At 45.0% G+C, this 20,128-nt stretch overlaps 1 pseudogene; it reads left to right on the forward strand.

Moving 5' to 3' along the window:
- Positions 1-1,477: 1,477 nt before the first annotated feature.
- Positions 1,478-15,042, forward strand: LOC147666170 (uncharacterized; annotated as a pseudogene).
- Positions 15,043-20,128: the final 5,086 nt, after the last annotated feature.

The following is a 20,128-nucleotide window of genomic DNA, read 5'->3' on the forward strand; positions in this document are numbered from 1 at the left end:
AGTATAATTTAGTCCACACAGCCGCATAATTTGGTCCTACTCTGCTGCGTAATTCCAGTGGCACTGATGTATACATTTCCACTTCTTTTACAGCTATGGGACTACTCTGCACCCTTAAGTCAGTCTGCAGATAATGTTCAACTTCTATCTAGTCTGAACATAATAATCCTGTTTCTCATGTTTGTAATTATTTTACGTCTGGTTCCCAAAAGTTTGATTGGCTCCGACTTTTAGATGCTAATACAATTTCTCTGCTTTGGGTTTTATTTTTTTTAATATTAATCTACGTTTAGTAGTGCTTGCTTCATATAAGGTGAAAGTTGGGTATCAACATCAGTTTCTTCTCAGGGATAGTGTCTTCAGCCTGATCAGGTGTGGTCATTCCATCTCTGGGTGGGCACATCGCCAGCTCTTCTATGCACTTTCAGCCATATCTGCAGGACCAGTGTCTTTCTCAGTGGTACTTTTGCTCTTCATATTTTTCAGAGTCCTGTATGTATCATACATGGGGCGGGGGTGGGGTTGCTTTGTGCAGAGAGGCTCTGACCTTCACTGACATTTCCTAGTCCGGTGGGCAACAAGAAGTGCAAAGCGGTCTCTTCGGGGCTTAATTTGTATAAAAAATGTTTTTAAAAAAAATGTAAATGTCATATAATAATCAACTGTTAAACGTCTCATCTTTGCCATAAGTGCAGATATTGGCAAGTAAATGCTGGTGTCAAGCACCGGAAACTACCGGCTCAAATTAAGCACTGGGTCTCTAAGAAAACGAATAGCTTCAAGAACAGTCTGTTTGACCCAGGTGATAAAATTCATTTCAAAGGAAGTGTTCTGGTTTCCTTTTTATTGAATGTTGCACTTGAGCATTACTTGTGTAAAGGCAGGTGTGCCACATCAGCAGTTTTCTACTGTGACTCAAGTTCTTTTTTTTTTTTTTACTCAGTTTGCAGGGTCCCCTAAACCCAATGCAACCCCAAACTGAAAAACCGCTGCTCCATTGGGGTACCCCAGGAGTTCCCAAGGATAGGTCAGACTCTGAACCGGACTCCAGATTAGGTGCTGCATTAACGCAGGTCGCGCTGCCAGTGCGCTGTGTTTTTAAAATTACCAGTTTTGTATTTTCGTTATTTTGCTTGGATTCTCCCTTGTTTTTACTACTATTCTGCCTGGGTACTCGTCCCCTTACCTGCACTTAATTTCTGGAAAGCGCACCGCCGTTTGGCGGGTCCGGGTCCCGGGGTTGGACTCTTGTGGGCGCCATCTTGGCTTGGGTTAGTGGAAATTTAGGTGGGCGCCATCTTGGGGCGTCCCGACGCTCGAGCTCTTCATTGCGACGCCTACTTAAAGTCGTCCTTTCCCGCGCAGCGGGACACCGTCGCTTAGCCGGAGTCGTGCCAGAGTCCTGCCCGTCTGTGCTCGTCCGCGTATAGGAAGCGTGAGCGGGGCCTGGACTCTGGCATTTAGTCATCATACCATCATGCAGAATACCTTGACGTTCAGGTGCAATCGCGCCGCTCTGCTTTCTATTAGAGAGAGGCTCACGGTATGTGTTCATGATCCTGTGCACCCGTTGTCGGGTCCTTATGTCTGTACCTGTGGCAGTTTGTCACTTGATACCCCGTCTGGGGTGCGCTCTGTGGAAAGGAATGCCCCAAATACACGTACTAATATCTCTGAGCGTGTACTTAGCATCTGGAGTCTGAACGTGAGATCATTGGTCAAGCACCATCAGTCCTTACGTGACATGATCGAAAAGGACTCTCCTGACCTCATCTTCCTCACTGAGACTTGGCTTCAGGATGCGGACACTGCTATAATCAATCTGGCATTCCCTTCCAACTACACAGTGTTCACTCTTAACCGCACCTCTAGAGGGGGTGGCATAGATATGGTGATAAAATCCTGCTTCCCGGCTGAATGGAAAGCTCTCGACTTACCAGCGTGTGAGAGCGCTTCTTTTAAGGTAGCCTTCAGTCATCAGTTTACACTTAGCGGTATGCTTATCTACCGCCCGCCAGGGAACGACACTGTCTTCAAGGCCGCTCTTGCTGACGTGGTCAGCTCTTTAGCTCCGAGATGTGCTAATTTTAACATCGTAGGCGACCTCAATATCCATTTTGATCAGGGGTCATTAGCACCTATTAATACCTTGCTAGCGGACCTTGAAGCCATGCAAATGGTCCAACTAGTTACCTCCCCTACCCACACAGGAGGTCATATCCTTGACCCCTTCTTTACCACACTGGAGCGGGCTAGGGTCTCTGACCCGATGGTGGTAGGCTGGACTGATCATCTGCTGGTTAAAGTTTCATGTCCTATAGATGACCCACAATTTAAACCTGTGGACAGACTGATCCTTAAAAGAAATTGGCATAAGCTCAAACTGGAGGAGTTTTATAAGATCTTGGAGGCGCAGCCCCTGGGCAATCTGCTGAATGTGGAACAAGGATACGAGCAGTTTCGTAACTGGGTCCTAGCTGCCCTTGACTCTCTTATACCGATGCGCTGGTCGAAATGCCATGCTAAAGTTCCCAGCCCATGGTATAATGATACTCTTGCCGAGCTTAAGAGAACGTGCCGGCAAGCTGAGAGGGCGTGGAGGAAATCCTTTGATCCCACCTTGAAATCTTTGTATTTTGCCCAGCTTAAGATCTATCACAGGGCAATCTGTCAAATCCGGGCCGCACACTATGCTTTCGAGTTTCAGAATAGCCCCAACCCGTCTAAATTAATCTTTAAGGTTCTCAAAGACCTTATGGGGAAACGGGCCACCTCGGTGGAAATCTGCACGGACTCTCACTGTGAAAGTCTGGCATCCTTTTTCGTGGAGAAAGTGCAGGCGATCTACCGAGGATTTACGTCATCTGTGCCCGATGCTTAGCAAACTGGTGTGATGGCTACGGTTCATGAAACTCTGTCCTCCCTGCCAGTAATGTCTGACGAGGTCTTCGATACTCTGAGCCTCAAAATTAAATCCGGCTCTCCATTAGATCCGCTGAAGCCAGAGTTATTCAGACTTCTTCCTCCCCTATGTCGTGAGCCTATACTGGATCAGATCAATCTATCGCTCACATCGGGTGAGGTCCTTTCTTCCTGGAAGCAGGCAGTGGTCAGCCCAATTTTAAAGAAGCCTAACCTTGACCCCCTACTACCAGAAAACTACCGCCCCATCTCCCTCCTGCCCTGGACCGCCAAGGTTACTGAGGCACACGTGAACTCCATCTTGTCCGCCCACCTTTCTCGAAATAACATTCTAGACCAGAGCCAGAATGGTTTTCGTGCACAACACAGCACCGAAACTGCATTGCTCTTTATGACCGAGCACTTGCGAACGGTGCTGGATGCTGGGCAGACAGCGGCGCTCCTCCTGTTAGATTTGAGCGCCGCGTTTGACACGGTGTCTCATGACATTCTGATCCGGCGCTTGGAGGGAGTGGGAATTGAGGGGACTGCTCTCCAATGGTTTCGCTCTTTCCTCTCGGACCGGTTTTTTAAAGTGGCTATTCCACCGAGTCAGTCCTCTTTCCATCCACTGGGGCTGGGGGTTCCGCAGGGCTCTGCGTTGAGCCCCACTTTGTTCAACCTATATGTGAAACCGCTGGCTGCAGTCGTCAGACAATGGGGCCTAACCATGACATCGTATGCCGAAGACACGCAGCTGGCGGTGACACTCAGCGGTGATCCCGAGGTGAACGCTCCCAGATTCCGTGCAGGACTCATCGCCGTGGCAAATTGGATGCGAACTAATTGTTTGCAGTTAAATGCCAAAAAAACCGAGGTCCTGATCTTAGGAAAGCAGGCGGAGCTCTGGGGAGACCAGTGGTGGCCTCCAGAATTGGGGGTGACTCCCATCCCAGCTGCCGAAGTTAAGAACTTGGGGGTCTGGCTGGATCCTACACTCTCCTTCACCAGCCACACGAAGAAGGTTGCAGCTACCTGTTATGGTATTCTGCGAGGGCTGAGACCGGTCCTCAAATTTTTCGACCCCCCTACTCGGCAACTGGTGGTCCAAGCCTCCATTCTTTCTCGGCTGGACTATGGAAGTGCGCTGCTGCTCGGAGTGAATCAGGCGGAGGCTACTAGATTGCAAAGGGTGCAGAATGCCGCGGCGCGAGCCATCGTTGGCCTTCCTAGACAGTGCTCTGTCTCTGCAGTTTTGACCTCTCTCCACTGGCTGCCGGTCAGACAGAGAATTAAATTTAAGGCTCTCTGCCTGACATTTAAAATCTTGAAGCTTTCCTCTCCTCCAGCCCTCGCTAAGCTTTTTTCCTCCTATGTTCCTACGCTGTCTCTTAGATCGGAATCTCTCCATCTGGCGGTCAATACACGGTTTAGACTGAGTAGGATGGGAGGTCGCTCCTTTCGAGTATTAGCGGCAGGATTATGGAATTCTCTCCCTGTCCATATTCGAGCCTTGAACAGCCTTACTTCCTTTAGGCGCGCCATAAAAACTTTTTTGTTCCCAATCGCTGACTGATTCCTTCCTCTCCTTCCCAGCATCGATTTGTTTTGTTGTGGTACCTGATCAGGCGCCGGGACGCCTCTTGGCTGGGGTAGCTGCGGGCCTTATGAAAACTACTAACATAACATAACATAACTCCACCCGAGCTCATGACCCATCAACCCGCTTTGCTGAGGGCCTGGTGTGGTATGTCCACTCTCCTGTGAGAGCTAAAATGATGTTGATATACATTAGACCATCAAATATGTTAACATAGGTCATTAACTCATAAAATATCAGGGGTGTCTATGCCCTGACTCTAGGGTCTTGTTAAGGGCTGCAAGATTAAGAGCTCCTTTGTCAAGTCTGTCTGTTCCCCAACACCTCCAGACCTCTATAAGTATGACCCAGGGGATAAAGTGTGAAATAACTGTGTTCATTGTCTCCATTGAGGCTAGAGCTGCCTTCATGAGCTGGGTATAATGCCTCAGAAAGTCTGGTAAATAGGGTCCCTATTTGTTAATTTGCTTTAATGACTGGGTCTGTTCAGGGACATTGTTTGAGATGATGATTGGGGACTTTCGAAGAGGATGTTGATGGAATTCACCTTTGGAGTACCTTAGAACATTTAGATTACCTTTAGAGGAACACATAAATCTTGTGTGAAAGTTGAATGGGAAATATACGGAGGATGTTGCTCACTTTTTCACCTCTTCTTTCTTATTCTGGTTACTTTGTCCTAAGTGTCTCTCTGCAAGGAATATGCAAGGTTTCTAATCAGAGCTAACCAAACAAAAATCATCTCCCTCGTAAAAATGTGGTACCTTATTCATTCTTGGAAGGTCAGGGCTTGCTCTCATCAGCATCCTCTCGAGGAGATAAGGTGTGCCCCATCCTGACAGGGTTCTAGTTTTGAACATTCGGAACAGTGCTTGTTTTGTAAAAAATAAATAATCTGGGCCCTTGTCAGGAGGTCCCTGAATAGCAACACCCATTGCCCCTGCCTGCGCTGCCAGCGACAATACGTACACAACTACTGATCATCACATTCCTACAAGTGTGATAATTCAGACAATGCCAGGCCCCCAAAGCTATAAGAATGTCTTGGGAGGCAGGTGTTAGTCATATAAAGTATATTGAATTAATGAATACTGTTGTTCTTCTCATCTCTAAGTTACTCAAACAACACACTACCATGTGGCAGACAGTCATAAGTGGCTGCATTAAATTTTCAGTGCCAGTGAGGAGCACCAGAAACCACGGGCACAAATTAAGCACTGTCAGAGGGCCACTGCCTGTCATCATTGAATATATCTACCAGAGCGCCACAGCAACGGGGAGAAGTGATGACCTGTGTGCATCCTGCTGCGGTGGCCCACTGTACTGCCAGTTTCTTCAAGGTGAGGGCTAAGCCCTGATATTCTGAGGAAGCTCACGAGTCTGTCTTTCTGCTACTGCTGATCTCTGCTGCATGGACGACCATGATTTGTATACAGAGCGCCAAGATGCCTTTGCTACCACTGACCACAGGAGCATTGCTAAGGTGCATTCTTAAGTGCAATTGATCTAAGTGATAACACTTAGCAGTGGTAACATTGAGCAGACAAGCTAAGTGTACTCATTAACAGAAAGTTTGCACTTAAAATAAACTGTGCCCCAATATTTGTACGATGAGGATTGGGACATAGTCATAGCTAAGATAGCTGCTACTTTAGGAGGTTGGCTTAGTTTATGGTGCACCCATATTTAAGTGAAGCACCCTGCACTAATCCAGACTACCCTCATGGTAAGTTTAGTGCTCTTAGACAACCACAGGAAGCTCTCTAAGTGGTAGCTGTGGAAAGCAGCCTTTAGGCTTAGTCTAGAAGGAGTGTAAACAGCTTGTTTTACCAGTTATTATAAAAACTCACTAACACATTGGTATATCTCCTACCTGGAGATATAATCACAATACACACAATACTTCAATAATAGAACAGGTAAGTAGCACAAATACACAGTGGTGTCTAGGGTGAGACCAAACTATATACTAATAAAGCGGATGGGAACTGCAACCAAATTCGAGATTGAACTCTGAAGACTTAGAAGAGCTGGGAATCCAAGGAACCACCCAAGGTAAGTACCCACGAACCCCACAGAGGCCATGTGCGAAGAGAAAACATGACTGTGCTCAATACAAGTCAATGAAGAAGTCGCGGTTCCAGTTTTCAAGAAGGACCCTTACCAGAGGACCTTGAAGAAACCCTGTGGAAGACAGAAGGTTGGAGAGTCACTTCACCAGTGGATACCCCAGGAACCAGGATACCTACTCCAGGGAAGCTGGGTGCATAGGTGTGAAATGACATTGGAAACCGCTGTAGATCACAATGCAGGACTTCAGTGAAGATGCCGCTGGCAAAGAAGGTGAAAGAGTCCGTTGGAATCCAAGGGTGGATTCTTGAAGAGGAGTGCCTGCAAGCAAAGAGGACAGAGTCTATGCCCCTCAGGAGTGACTAGGAGGCACGGAAGACCAATGACCACAGATGAACAAAGATGCAGGAGAGTTGACGGTGAACTTTTCGCTGCAGCTGTGAGGATCAGGTGTCACTGTAGAAGACAAGACCATTCACAAGCTGTCCCACATCATAAGCTGAGAGCCAGGGTGTCGGTGTCCGGCGGGAGCACCAAAAAGCCTTGGCAGCAGCAACAGAGGAGTAAAACAAAGAAGGTGCACTGTCAGGACCAGCAAGGTCTAAGGGACTCACCAAACACAGGAGAGTCCGAGCAGGCCCTGAGCAAGCAGGGGGGCCCACTGGAGCCAAAGAAGACCCTCAAGAGACAGGAGTTGCAAGAAACCTTTGAGCAGCTCACCAAGAATGCATGCCCACAGTGCAAAGGATGAGGTGAGGACTAAGATCTTGGTAGCAGGAGATGCTGGAGGCTGGAGCTTCTTGGAGCCTGAAGATCGCTAGAGAAGAGAGTCAACAAACCTTGGCAACAGCAAGTGGACACCGTTCACAGGGGTACTACTCCAGTGGTTCTGACAAAGGATACTGGCTTTAAACTTGTGGAGAAGACAGTGCAGGCCTCTATGGACTTGCAGAACTACCACCTGTGTGGTAGAGACTTTTGGAGTTGGTAGGACATCAGGAGCAGCAGACTGGTCAGCTTAGTTGCGGTGCCTGCAGATACAGGGGAGTGACTCCGTCACTCCAAGAGAGATTACTTCGGATGTCTTTGATGCCCACAGGCCTGGAGAGTTAAGTTTTAATGGGGTAAAACCCATAAAACTACCCGTCCTGGGTCAATAGTACAGTACTTTCAAAAAATGGTTGTGGTAGTTCTTCTAAGTTAAACATATAGAGACAAACAATTCACCACACACGATTCTGATTCTGTTCAACAGAAAAAATGGAAATTTAATTTCCATGGGTGATACATTCATTAAATGCAATTATGACTCAACGCATTAATGTTACTGCATGTATCCGTTTAAATAAATTCATAGTGCATGTAGTATTTACAGTGCTCACAATGTGATAGAAGAAAAAGGGAAGGTATTTGGATAATAGAGGTGAATTGGTGAGTGAGGAACAGGGTAAAGGTATAGTGACATAGGCACAATCACTGTTATATACAATAAAACCTTTCCAGCCTGATATAGGTCTATAGTTCCCATATATACATAACTCATAGGCGCATATTTCCTGCTCATGTAGGGCACCCTCACACTTATAACCAAGCACTGCCTTCAGGATTGAAAGGCTTACGTTAGGGGTGACTTAAAGGTTTTAAGTGCATTGACCTCAGATATAAGGAAACGTATATCGTGGTAAGTGGGGCTAAAACCAACTCACACAGGCTGCAATGGCAGACCTGTAGTCACAGTTTGAGTGGTCTCTCATGGGTGGCATAATACGTGCTGCAGCCCATGGGAGACCCCTGGTGTTCCTATGCCCTTAGTACCTTAGTGCCATATACTAGGGACTTACAAGGGTACACCAGTAGCCAGTTAGGAAGGTCCCAAAAGTACTTACCAAGTCCAATTTAGGGGGATAACACAGTGACTGGGGTCCTCATTAGCAGGATCCCAGTAAGACTAGTCAGAAAAACAGAATGACACCAGCAAAAAGTGGGAGCAACCATGAAAGCATATCCTACTTTCCTACAGCTACCTCGAGTGAAATGCATTTATCACCCTACATCTCTGCTTGGATATGCGAAGACGTGCATTATCACGTGGAAACTAGCAGCCCGTCCCGACGTTGTCTGGGTATGAATTGCTGCCCGTTAGTAGTATATTGTTTTGTAGGATTTTGTTTTGATAGCATTTCTTATCTGTGACAGGCCTGTGAAACGCTCCGCTTCACAGTACACTGCTGATGCACTTCAGAGTGCGCGTTCAGTAGTGTGTGAATTCGAGTTTCCCTACTTTAGTTTTTCCTTGCAATATTATATAGCGCGAACTCGACAACATGGCATGAGCACAATTTACATTACAGAAGAACACAGTCATTTGTGGTAGGCACGGGGAGACAAAGCGATTTGCCTGGAATCACAGGATGTTGAGCTGATGCCGAGATTCGAAGGTAGCTCCCCAGCTCTAAAGTTCGCAATTCTAGAAATTGTGGCGGGGGGTGTGTCTAAAAGTCTATGTCGGTGCTGGCCATCAATGAGAGAGACCTGTGCATTTTTCAAATGGGTGGTGAAAAAAATATGAGTATGTTGCTAGAGATGTGGGCCGCCGTGCCATCAATGTACTTACCGGGGGAGGGTAAACACCCATTATTCCGCAACTTTTTTTCCGCATACTTTCATTACGAAAGTACCATGACTCCGCAATGCCATTATAACGCATGGCATTACATTTTATATGCTTTTACCCCGTTTTTCGAAATTCGTTGTAAATGCATGAATGGTAAAAGCATGTTTTTTTAAATGTTTGGATAAGGTAAGTATGGTTATAGGGGTATGTGTTTTGGGGTGTTTGGGTATTTTAAGGTTTCAGATATAGTTTTGGGTTATGGGGTACAGGGGTAGTTTTAGGGTTTAGGGATAGGTCTGGGTTTTGGGGTACAGGTGTATTTTTAGGGTGCAGGGCTAGGTTAGGGTTTTTGGGAATAGGGGTATTTTTAGGGTTCAGGGGTAGGTTTGAGTTTTGGGGTACGGGGTATTTTAAGGGTTCAGGGCTCTGTTTGGGTTTTGGGGTACAGGAGTATTTTTAGCATTCAGGGCTAGGTTTTGGGGGTACAGGGTTATTTTAGGGTTCAGGGGTAGGTTTGGGTTTTGGGGTACAGGGATATTTTTAGGGTTCAGGGGTAGGTTTGGGTGTACAGGGGTATTTTTAGGGGTAGGTTTGGGGGTACAGGGGTATTTTAAGGGTTCAGGGCTTGGTTTGGGTTTTTGGGGTACAGGGGTATTTTAGGGTTCAGGGGTAGGTTTGGGTTTTGGGGTACAGTGGTATTTTTAGGGTTCAGGGTTAGGTTTGGGGGTACAGGGGTATTTTTAGGGTTTAGGGATAGGTTTGGGTGTTGGGGTACAGGGTATATTTATAGGGTTAAGATGGGTTAGTGTTTAAGGGTGTTGGGGTATTTTAAGGAGTAAGGGTGGGTTATGATTATGGGGTGCAGGGGTATTTAAAGGGAGCAGGGTGGGATTAGCACACGATATGAGACATGGCATGAAGGGCGGAACGTACCACACGCCCCCAGCACACGCGCCCAGCACAACCCAGACACGCCCACAAGGGACTACTTTGCTGGCACGGTTCTTTTGTATATGGTGGGCGTCTGCATAGCCTATGTCCTTCTGCTGCAACTGCCCTTTCCAACGCTGTATTGGGTGTTGTGATTGGTGCTGTGGTTCCTGAGATTATCCGCCTCAAAGGTTTGGGCTCTCTCTTTATTATATTAGTATGGATAAAGCACTGAGCCTCTTTACAGAAAACTAATCTTTCATAGACTTGAAGTCACTCTGAGTGCTCCATAGAAGGCTTCAAAGGTTTTTTGCGGAAAACGCCCAATCTGAGTTTTCAAGAAGATTAAACGAGATTAGTCACACTGCAGTTTGGCATGAATTTAAGTACCAAAGAGAGATTTAAAAGTTGTTTCCAAAAACAATCTGAGAAGCTGAGATTTGGCAAGTAGGTATTCTAGAAGTTAACATTAGTGCACAGCGGTAGTGCTGGTTAGATGGAATTGTGTAATGCTTTAGAGAGAATTTGGAAACATTATTTGATGGAAATATTATTGAAAAATTGAATTAGGTCATTGACAGCTTTGTGTAGGTGGCGACGCCAATAAAGGGTGAGGACATTTTGCTAGGAGGCTTATAAAACTGAAGCAACCTCAGACACAATATCATTTTAATAGTTCTTATATGTTGCTTTGGTGGTCATTTAATTCTGATTTATTTTTTGTGTTGCTGGTCACGCCTGGTAACGCTGCGGATTTAATAATGCCACAGATCACACATGGCATTGCCTAACTTTGAGCTCTCTGAGGAAGAGCCAGCTTTTCGCGACCTTTATGAGAAATTCATTAGTTGACAATTATGATTTTTTTGTGTGATGGTTCCATTTTCAATTTTTTAAAATTGTTTTATCGAATGTGAGCAGTGTATTATTGAAAAAATTCTAATTTAAACTGAATAGTACAGTAGTAGTTCTGTCAGTGTTTTGTTTGCTTTAATCTTTGTGGGTGCGTCCCCTGCTTCTACCTGTGTTGCCACCCATAAGTCTTCTTTGATGTGGTATTGAGTGCAGGCCCTCAGAAGATTGGTTGTTGGCCCAAGTGTGTCTGAGCTGCACCTGGGCGGGTGTGGGAGACTCCATTGCCCCTACGTTGCTGTGGAGGGCATCGGGAACCCTCTGGCTTGTATGTTAGCCACATCCCAAATCTCAGAGGTCCCCTGTGGTACTATTTTGTGTCCGTTGGACAAATTGTGGCACAGGACAAACGGGTACAAAGGGTCAGACAACTGGCTTCCCCCATTTAGTAACAAGGTCTGTCCACGAAGACATGTAGTGATTTACCCGGTTCCACGCGCTCCTTTGCATCATTTTGTTTGGTACAATTTTTTATTGCCGTACAGGTGTATAAAACCTGGATATATCCAGGCAAAACCGATATCAATGTCTCAACTGAATATAATCGGCTATCTCGCCTGTACCTTGGGCTGCTTGGTAAATGACACATCAGTAATTTAGCTTTTTGACAAACAGTACAACAATACGCAAAAAAAAGCAACTAACCCCGCTCCCTCCCACTGTACTTATTTATTTATTTAGTTCAACACTTGTAAAGAAGGAACAGCTACCCACTCGGGGTTTCTCGGCACTTTAGCAACAAAAGAGCGTCTGCCAAATCAGAAGGAGTCAGAACAGCCAGGATTTATCTTTCTGCTGAAGGAGAGCAGTGAGGTGCATAATCTCGAATTGTAAACTCCTTTTCATCATGAAATATCCATTTTTCTATCGTTTGGAAATTGCCATAGAAACATTAATGTACTCCAAACCGCACCCCAAACTGGGAGACAAAGCAGCATTCCAAGGCAAATGGCATTTTACTGTGAACATTGAGACCCTGTGCTAGAATCTTGCCCCACAATTTGCAATCTTCAAACTGTATTTGTCGTAATTTTCCTAAAGATCGAGATCTTCTAATGATTGCAAAGAATATAGTCAGAGCTACTGTAGGGGGCAGTAGCAAGATACTAGCTGGTCTCAAATATTTTTTGTAAGAAATTGGAGTATTAGATGAGATGGGTAGATCATTGTCAAGGTGAACTTGTAGAAGTCACTAAATTAACCTGAGCTCAACCCCCTGTTAGCTATGGAGCAGGCAGGCTTAACTTAGAAGCAATGTGTAAAATATGTGTGCATTACTAACACATTAGTAAATCACAATAAGAAAATCCCAAAATGAATTTGAAAATAGAGATGCATTTAGTAAACAAAATTACACCACAATGATTGAAATCTAATAATCCGAACCAGAGATGATTTTTTCAAGTATGAGTAAAAATAATGCCATGAAGCACAAAGTGACAATGATAGTCAATGGTTGCAGTAGAACAGGACTCAGGCTGAATTTGACAATGACTGCCATGGAGCATACATCAGATACACCAGCCAGGTTCATCCTGTGCTTTGTCTTCTGACTTGTCCCAATCCACAACAGGAATACATTTTTAAAGCCCCAGGACCTCAGATGAGGCACTTGGAGACTCACAGGGTGTCAGGTAGAGGACACAGGAGGGTCCATTCCAGGATTACTTGCCGCTGGTCAGCTAGGCAGTTGCAGGAAAAGCATCTTGTAGTTTGTTGTGTCCCTGTAGGTTATTATAAGGTGAGCCTCATAACCCTTAGAGTCCACTTCTTTGGTCTGTGTACATGGGGGAGAGTATGTCCTATCATCAGGGCTCCTCTTATATGACAGAAATCAGGACCAGTACTCTTTTGCTCTTTTACAGGTATAGAAGTGTTCTGAAATGGATGCCTGGAATAGCCACATATATACCTAGCACGGGCTAGTGTGTGGGTAAGACCCCTGGGGACTCCCTAACCAATTTGGTAAAAGTTCCTGGGGCTAACCGTACCTTTGGGCATTTTCAACATTGCCAAATTCTTCTGCGACGCCAAACTTTAGGATTGGGGTGTGTGTGGGAGTCCTGTAGTATGGTAATTATGGTATCTGCCCAAATCTAACATTAAAATCCAGTTTAAGGCAGTCCACCTACCCCCAACAAACTCCGAAACATAAGTTCTGTAGAACAAAAGCTGAGCTTTCAGCAACCAGACAGTGGATGCACACAAAATATATGTGCATTACGATTTCCTCCTTGAAGTGTGTTCCACATTTAATATGAAAAACTCCAACAGAATCTATATTCATTTCCATCTTAGACCAGCTATGCACTGACGTAATAGAATGCCTTGTCTTTAGACTTGACTTACATCCCCAACATAGTTGGAAGGGGGCTCTTGTTTATAGACCCCCAGGCCCACAACTAGGATTTACTAGCCAATTGTTGGAACTTATCTCCCCGCGTGTTATCTCCACCCGTAACTTCCTACTTCTGGGGGATTTCAAAATTCATGGTGAAGATGACCTCAACCATGACGCCACAGCTTTTCTAAAAGACCTGCCCACTACTGGTCTCTTGAAGATTAACAACGATCCTACCCAGGTGGCTGGGCTCACTTTAGATCTCATCCTATCTAACTTCACGAATATCCTCTGCGGGGAAACGTGCCCTCTGATTTGGTCAGACCACTCTTTTGTGAATTACCAACTTATGAGTCCTAGAAACCTTCCCACCTCCACTCCTCACACCAAACACTGGTACAGACCTTGGCATAAACTGAAACCTGAAAAACTAAACTCCTGTCCCCTTTTTGTTCCTGGGACATCGACACTAACACCTATAGTGTAGAAGAGCAACAAGCCCAATTCACCTCCACCTTCTTAGACACTATTGATAAAGTAGCCCCCGTGAAGCCAAAGACCCACTCTCCTAAACCCACTCTCACTAGCTGGTATTCTCCAGCCTTATGAACTGAAAAGAGTCTATGCAAAAAACTAGAGCAGATATGGCAACTCTCTCACAGTGGGCAAGATAAGGAGAGATATAAAGCTACACTGTCCTCCTACCGTAAAAACATTACATCCGCCCGCAAGTTACACATTACTCTTCAACTGGAGCAAGCTGGGAGCAACTCTAGAATCCTCTTTCAGATCCTAAAATCCTACACGAATCCCAGAGCCTGTGAACCTGAGGAGTCTCCGTCACAGCCACTGTGCGACAATATAGCTTTCTTTTTCACCCAAAAAATTGAAGACATCTACCAGAAAATTATCTCGTCCAATGTAATTTCTTCCCATTCTACAGCAGGATATCCTGACTCCCTTAACAATATCTTGCAGCTCCACTGCTTTCCCCCTCTCACTCCAATAGTGGTTGAATCTTTTCTCACCAAAACTAAATCTGGTTCTCCCTTTGATATCATTCCTGCAAAAATTTCATCTAGATTCTCCGCACAACTAGCCTCACCCATCTGTTCCATTCTTAATAGCTCCTTGAGTACAGGTAGACTACTCCTAGAATGGAAAGCTGCTCAAATTGTTCCTATCCATAAAAACCTCAATATCTCCACAACTGTGCTTTCAAATTATCGTCCCACATCTCTGCTCCCCCTTCAGAGCAAGCTTATTGAATAACACAGAAACCGACATCTGTCTGACTTCATCAAATCCTTTCACTGCCTTGAAGTCTCCCAGTCAGGCTTCGGGGCGAAACACAGTACCGAATCTGCTCTAATTGAGGTAACTGATAACATCAGAATGGCCCTGGACCAGGCGGCACTGTTGGTTCTGCTTGACCTGTCTGCAGCATTTGATACCATCTCACACCAGATCCTGCTGGAGAGACTTCAGGACATTGGAGTACATGGGCTTGCACTGAAGCGGATGAAGGACTTCCTTAGTTTGAGCCCCATTCTTTTTAGCATCTATGTTACCCCCTTGGCTAAACTCATGAGCAATTTAGGGTTTAATCCCATCTCATACGCAGACGACACCCAGCTCCTCCTCACCTTTAATGAACGCAGGCCTGACAACTAATCTTTTCTGAAGGCATGAAGACTATTGCTGCCTGGATGAGGACTAAGTTCTTCCAATTGAATGCCGAGAAATAGAGAGATCATGTTGTTTGGAGGAGAAGCTATAAGCTTGATCCCTAGGTGGTGTCTTGAGGAGCTGGGTAAACCCAGGTCCCCTAAGGAAGTTGTCAAAAATTGAGGCATTCGGATCAACCAAAACCTCACACTTGACACACACACCACTACTACTGCTTGCACCTGCTCCTACACACTCAGTTTACTTAGAATAATCTTCCCCCTGCTGTCTTACCCCACCAAAAAAACATTGATGCAAGCTCTAGTACTAAGTTGACTGGACAATTGTAACTCACTGTTAGCATCAGCCAACGAAACCTCCTTAAACAAGCTACAAGTTGTGCAGAACACGGCGGCCCATCAAGTAGCTAACGCCCCACCTAGAACGGCTTCCATTCCCCTCCTCAAAAAACTTCACTGGCTCCCTGTGAGGAAGCGGGTGAAATTTAAGATAGGTTGCACTGTTTTTAAAGCTCTTAATGAACAGGGGCCTTCCTAGCTAAACTTATCAAGTATACCCCCTCACGGCCTCTGAGATCGGGCTCCAAGCTCCTCCTCTTCACCCCCAGAATAAAAAAGCACACAATGGTGGCAAAACTTTCTCACACCTTGCCCCTGCTTTCTGGAATGAGCTGCCTCTCCAGCTTCGCAACTGCCAGAGCCTCTCAGTTCAGGAAGCTTTTAAAAACTCATCTCATTTAACCCCCTCGGATCTGGCTACAGCACTTCGACCTAAGCACAGAGATACCCCTTTGGGGTGATTCAGTGCTATATAAATTAATAATGATAATAATAATAAGGAGGGCTTGAAATTCCTGCAGGATCGGATATTCTGATGTCAACAAGAGGCCCACTGTGATTGAGGCCGGTCTGGTTAGCGGACCAAAAGGCATGGGGTTTAGCTCCATCTGCTTGGGTGTGGATTGGCAACAATATCTACTGAGCCTTTCATGGTTTCCCAGAGTCACTACTTTTGTTTCAGGTGCTTGATTTTGTTGCTTGGCTGAGTTGCGCAATTTTATTTCTTTGGTTTGTATTCGAAATGTTCCTGAATCTGTGCATTTTCAGTATTATGTTCTTCGTATACATACAAAAACGTAGACTTTGCGTAATATCTTGGACGCATTTGTGATAACTATTATATTGTATCTAGTTCTAAGCTTTACACTAACAGGTTTGAGCTACTCTTTAACTTCTCAATCCTTTGTAGCCTAAGAGAGTGAAGTAAGCTTTGCTGATGGTGGAAAAGCTTGAAGGTTTTTGCACAACAAGGTTGTATTTGGCAAGGCTGTGGAGCCAGTGAATAGGAGGAGCAGCTTAGTCGCCTCATAGAAGTACCCTAGAACTTGGCACTTCATCTGAAAATAGTGACTCGTCATAGAAAGGCAATGTTTTCTCCTGTACAAGAAGATTATACTTCTGTGGTGCATGATTTTGCAAAGTGGTATTACTAGACTGGCTTCACAAGTCTCAATCAAAGCACAGGATGCGCGAAGACCTGGAGATACACGAAGATTAAATCACTTCAAAATAGCTAATTTTACACCTTAAGAAAGGCAGCCATTCCTTCTCACAAGCTGTCCCCTTTGGTTTGCATCCTGTTTCTCCTGTCCTCAAATTGGTGAAGCAATGAAGGGCAGCAAAGCTATGATGATAGTTATAACTTCTAGAGGTAGCCAAAGTTGAGAATTGGAACTGCCCAGGGGAACACCCAGGTTTTTGATGGAGATGAAAAATGTAGCATGTTGGTCGACTAAAAATAGGAGTTGTTGCAACAGTTGTTGATAGTGATTGTAAAAGGTTTTGGGGGCTTAGGACTAGATTTAGGTTTTCAAATCATAGAGTTGTGTTTTGCTTTTTCCTGTCTATTGCTCCTGCAGACGGTGGTTGTTTGAAATATCTTTAATCACATTGAAGGACCGTATGGTAAATGTTCTTGTCATCTGCATATCAATGGTAGAATAGCTTCAGTGTTTTCAAAGGGTCATGAAAATGCTAAAGATGATGATGGGTTCTAGGCATTTTAGGTGATGCTATATCTGGCTTATAAGGTAAGAGAAAATCATTTAAAAGAACCATAACATGGTGGAAGGTATGCTTGAGTCAGTCATCACCAGTATGTCATGGTATGGCCTTTAGCTGGTTTTGTCTTTGATCACCTCAGCTCAGAGTGAAAATACGTACGGTCTTCATCTGTAAAGCCTCTAAAAGTCAGAGAGATGCAGGATTATGAGGAGTTGGGTGATAAAAAATGTAACAAGGAGAAGGTTCCAGAAAACAAGATTGGGTGAAGAGGCACTTGAAAAAGTATTTTAAACCTCTTCAGGATACGGAAGGTGTAGGAGAGTAGGGTCTGCAATCCTATGATCACCCCAGATTTTTGCTTTTTGCTTCACTGGTTTACAACTTCTCTGGCTGTGGGCCTGCTAATCAGACCCACAGCCTTGCTGTTCTCTCACTAAATTGACATGTGTACCTTAGGTGCATTTACCAATTGGTACTGGGCCACCTTATCAGACCCTGTAACTCAGGGCATAGGTGTACCCAGGGCCTACCAGGGGCTGCAGCATGTATTATGCCACCCCTGGCTGGCCATCTAAATCCGACACAACTGGCTGCACGACAGCTGGGGCAAAGTGGTGTAATCACCCTTTGCTGTAGATATAGTATACCTATATCTAACTCTAAAATAGACACATGTATTCCTATCAGTCACTCCTATGGCAGGCCTTAAAGATCCTGAAGGCAGAGTGCTGGAAATTATGTGAGATGGTGCTCTGGCATGAGCTGAGCCCATCTGCAGCTTGCGGAACCAAGTCCTAATAGCTGTTCTATGATAACGCGTACCATAGACTCTTAAGAGTATTATAATCCTCGCGGTTATTTGCTATCTTGGGTATCGCTTTATCAAAAAACATGCCGAGTAAGGTGTCATACGAATTGGAATACTAACCCCTCGCCAATTCTGGCGACGGGGTTAGCATTCCACCCTTCTAGAGGGACACGACATGTATGTAACTGTGAACCCCGGTTAAAGTTAACTCGAGCCTCAGCATCACAAAATGGATGCTGCCACCACAGACACAAGTCTGACCTCCTGCTGCTGGGAGTCCTTCAAGCGAGGAGAGCTTGGACAAAGGGTTTCCTGTCAGGGGCGGTGCTAGCACCGACCCAGACAGGGTTTTGTGTATCCTAGGTAGGCAGGGCTGAATAGGAAGGTGACTGCAAGTGGCACAAAACACACTATATAAAGGAGGGTCTAAGAGCAAGTTTTACGACTCTGAACTGGACACATGCCCCTACTCATTGACTTACAACAACAAAAGGTATCCAGGAGTCACGGCTCTGTGTTTTTGCTCGAGACTTACCACCATGTGACTTACAAGTTAGACTGTGTATTTATTCAAGTGTAAAAAACATTCAGCTACTCATATATTCAACATGCAACTTGGGTAGGAATTTTTCCATCAGTTGCCGCTCTGTACCACCATTATCACATCATTTGGGTCCTCCTTACCCAGGAGTTAGTACACAAAGTCGATCACACTGTGAAGGGTGTGGAGACTATGTGAGTGAGGAGACCGATGTCATTTGTGTGTTACGATGGTATCAATATGGTGTTGAAAAAAAATATTTTACACCTGAGGGAAAGCAGTGCAGTGAAGATAAAGTGAAAGTGATTAAAATTAGGTGGAACTGAGTAGAAGAAGTGATTTATTAGTTTCTCTCAGACCCCCAAGGCTAAAATCAAGTGAAAAAGTAGATTTAACAGAATATCTACTGGCAAGTGGTCGACATGTTTCTGCATATAATTGGATGGTTTCCTATGCATTCATCAGGACCTTGATGTTGCTACTGCTTGCATAAATAAGTGATGAAAAAGTAAAAGGGAAAAATTTCACCTGAATATCAGGTGTAGGATCTCCGCCACAGTCTAGAAAAGTCATATGGAAGACAAAGAAAAGAGAAAAACAACATATATCATAGAATGCACTCTAAGCATTGTGCTATTCCGGTGGTCACGTATATTCGTTTTGACAAACATGATAACACTCACCCGATATTTGTGGGGATGGCGCCTCACCTCACCTGGCAGCAGCTCAGGTAGAATAGGAGCACCGCTCTGTTAGCAAAATACAATCACAGGAACACTCAACCGATTCAGTAAAACAAGGCAAAAAATATATATTTGTAAAGGGCAACTCTAATGGCGTAAGAAACAAACTGTTGTTAGGAGTATGTTAAAAGTATACCCGGTACCAGACCGAGAGTTTTTTTATATGTTCGGGCATCTAACATTGTAAAGCCACGAGATCGTAGCGGGATGTTTATCGCTTTTTCGTCAGGCAGTACTGCCTGTCTGGGCTTCTTAACCACACTCGCACCTCTCCGTCGGTGTCTCCAAGCGTCCCTCTGGGCTATTCTGGGGAGGCAACGAACAAGAGAAAAGGGCGGGTATATCAATGAAGATTACCGAGCAGGTATGGTGCATGATGGGAATCGTAGTTTTCTTATTAAGGGAGCTCAATAAACTTGGAAAACAGTAGTTCTATAAACTTGGAAAACAGTAGTTCTAGAAAGAAAAAAAGCTCAGTAGTATTATAATGACATCCATGGTATTGGTTCGTTTAAACCCTCCTTGTCGCTATTCAATTTGTAAACCCATTTCTGTTCAATTCTTAACAGAAACTTCCCGACGTCAGGGCAGTGGTCCGGTATCGTTGGCTGTTCCAGTATTGTCCATTTGAATTCACTTGGACCGTGACCCTTTTCCAGGAAATGAGCCGTTAAGCGAGTCGCTTGTTTCCGACAGCGGACTGTGCTCTTATGTTCACCAATTCTTATTATGGTTTTACGGGTTGTCATCCCCACGTACCTCTTTGCGCACGGGCATGTGATCATGTAGATGGTGTTCTCACTGTTGCGATTGGTGAATTTGCGCTGTTGCCATTGGCGCATAGTTCCGATGTCAACACTAGTAGACTTGGTGGTTTGGGGACATGCCGAACAATTGCCACAGGGATGGTGACCCT

This window comes from Lissotriton vulgaris, unplaced genomic scaffold (genome assembly GCF_964263255.1).
Source record: "Lissotriton vulgaris unplaced genomic scaffold, aLisVul1.2 SCAFFOLD_548, whole genome shotgun sequence".
NCBI classification, from domain to species: domain Eukaryota; kingdom Metazoa; phylum Chordata; class Amphibia; order Caudata; family Salamandridae; genus Lissotriton; species Lissotriton vulgaris.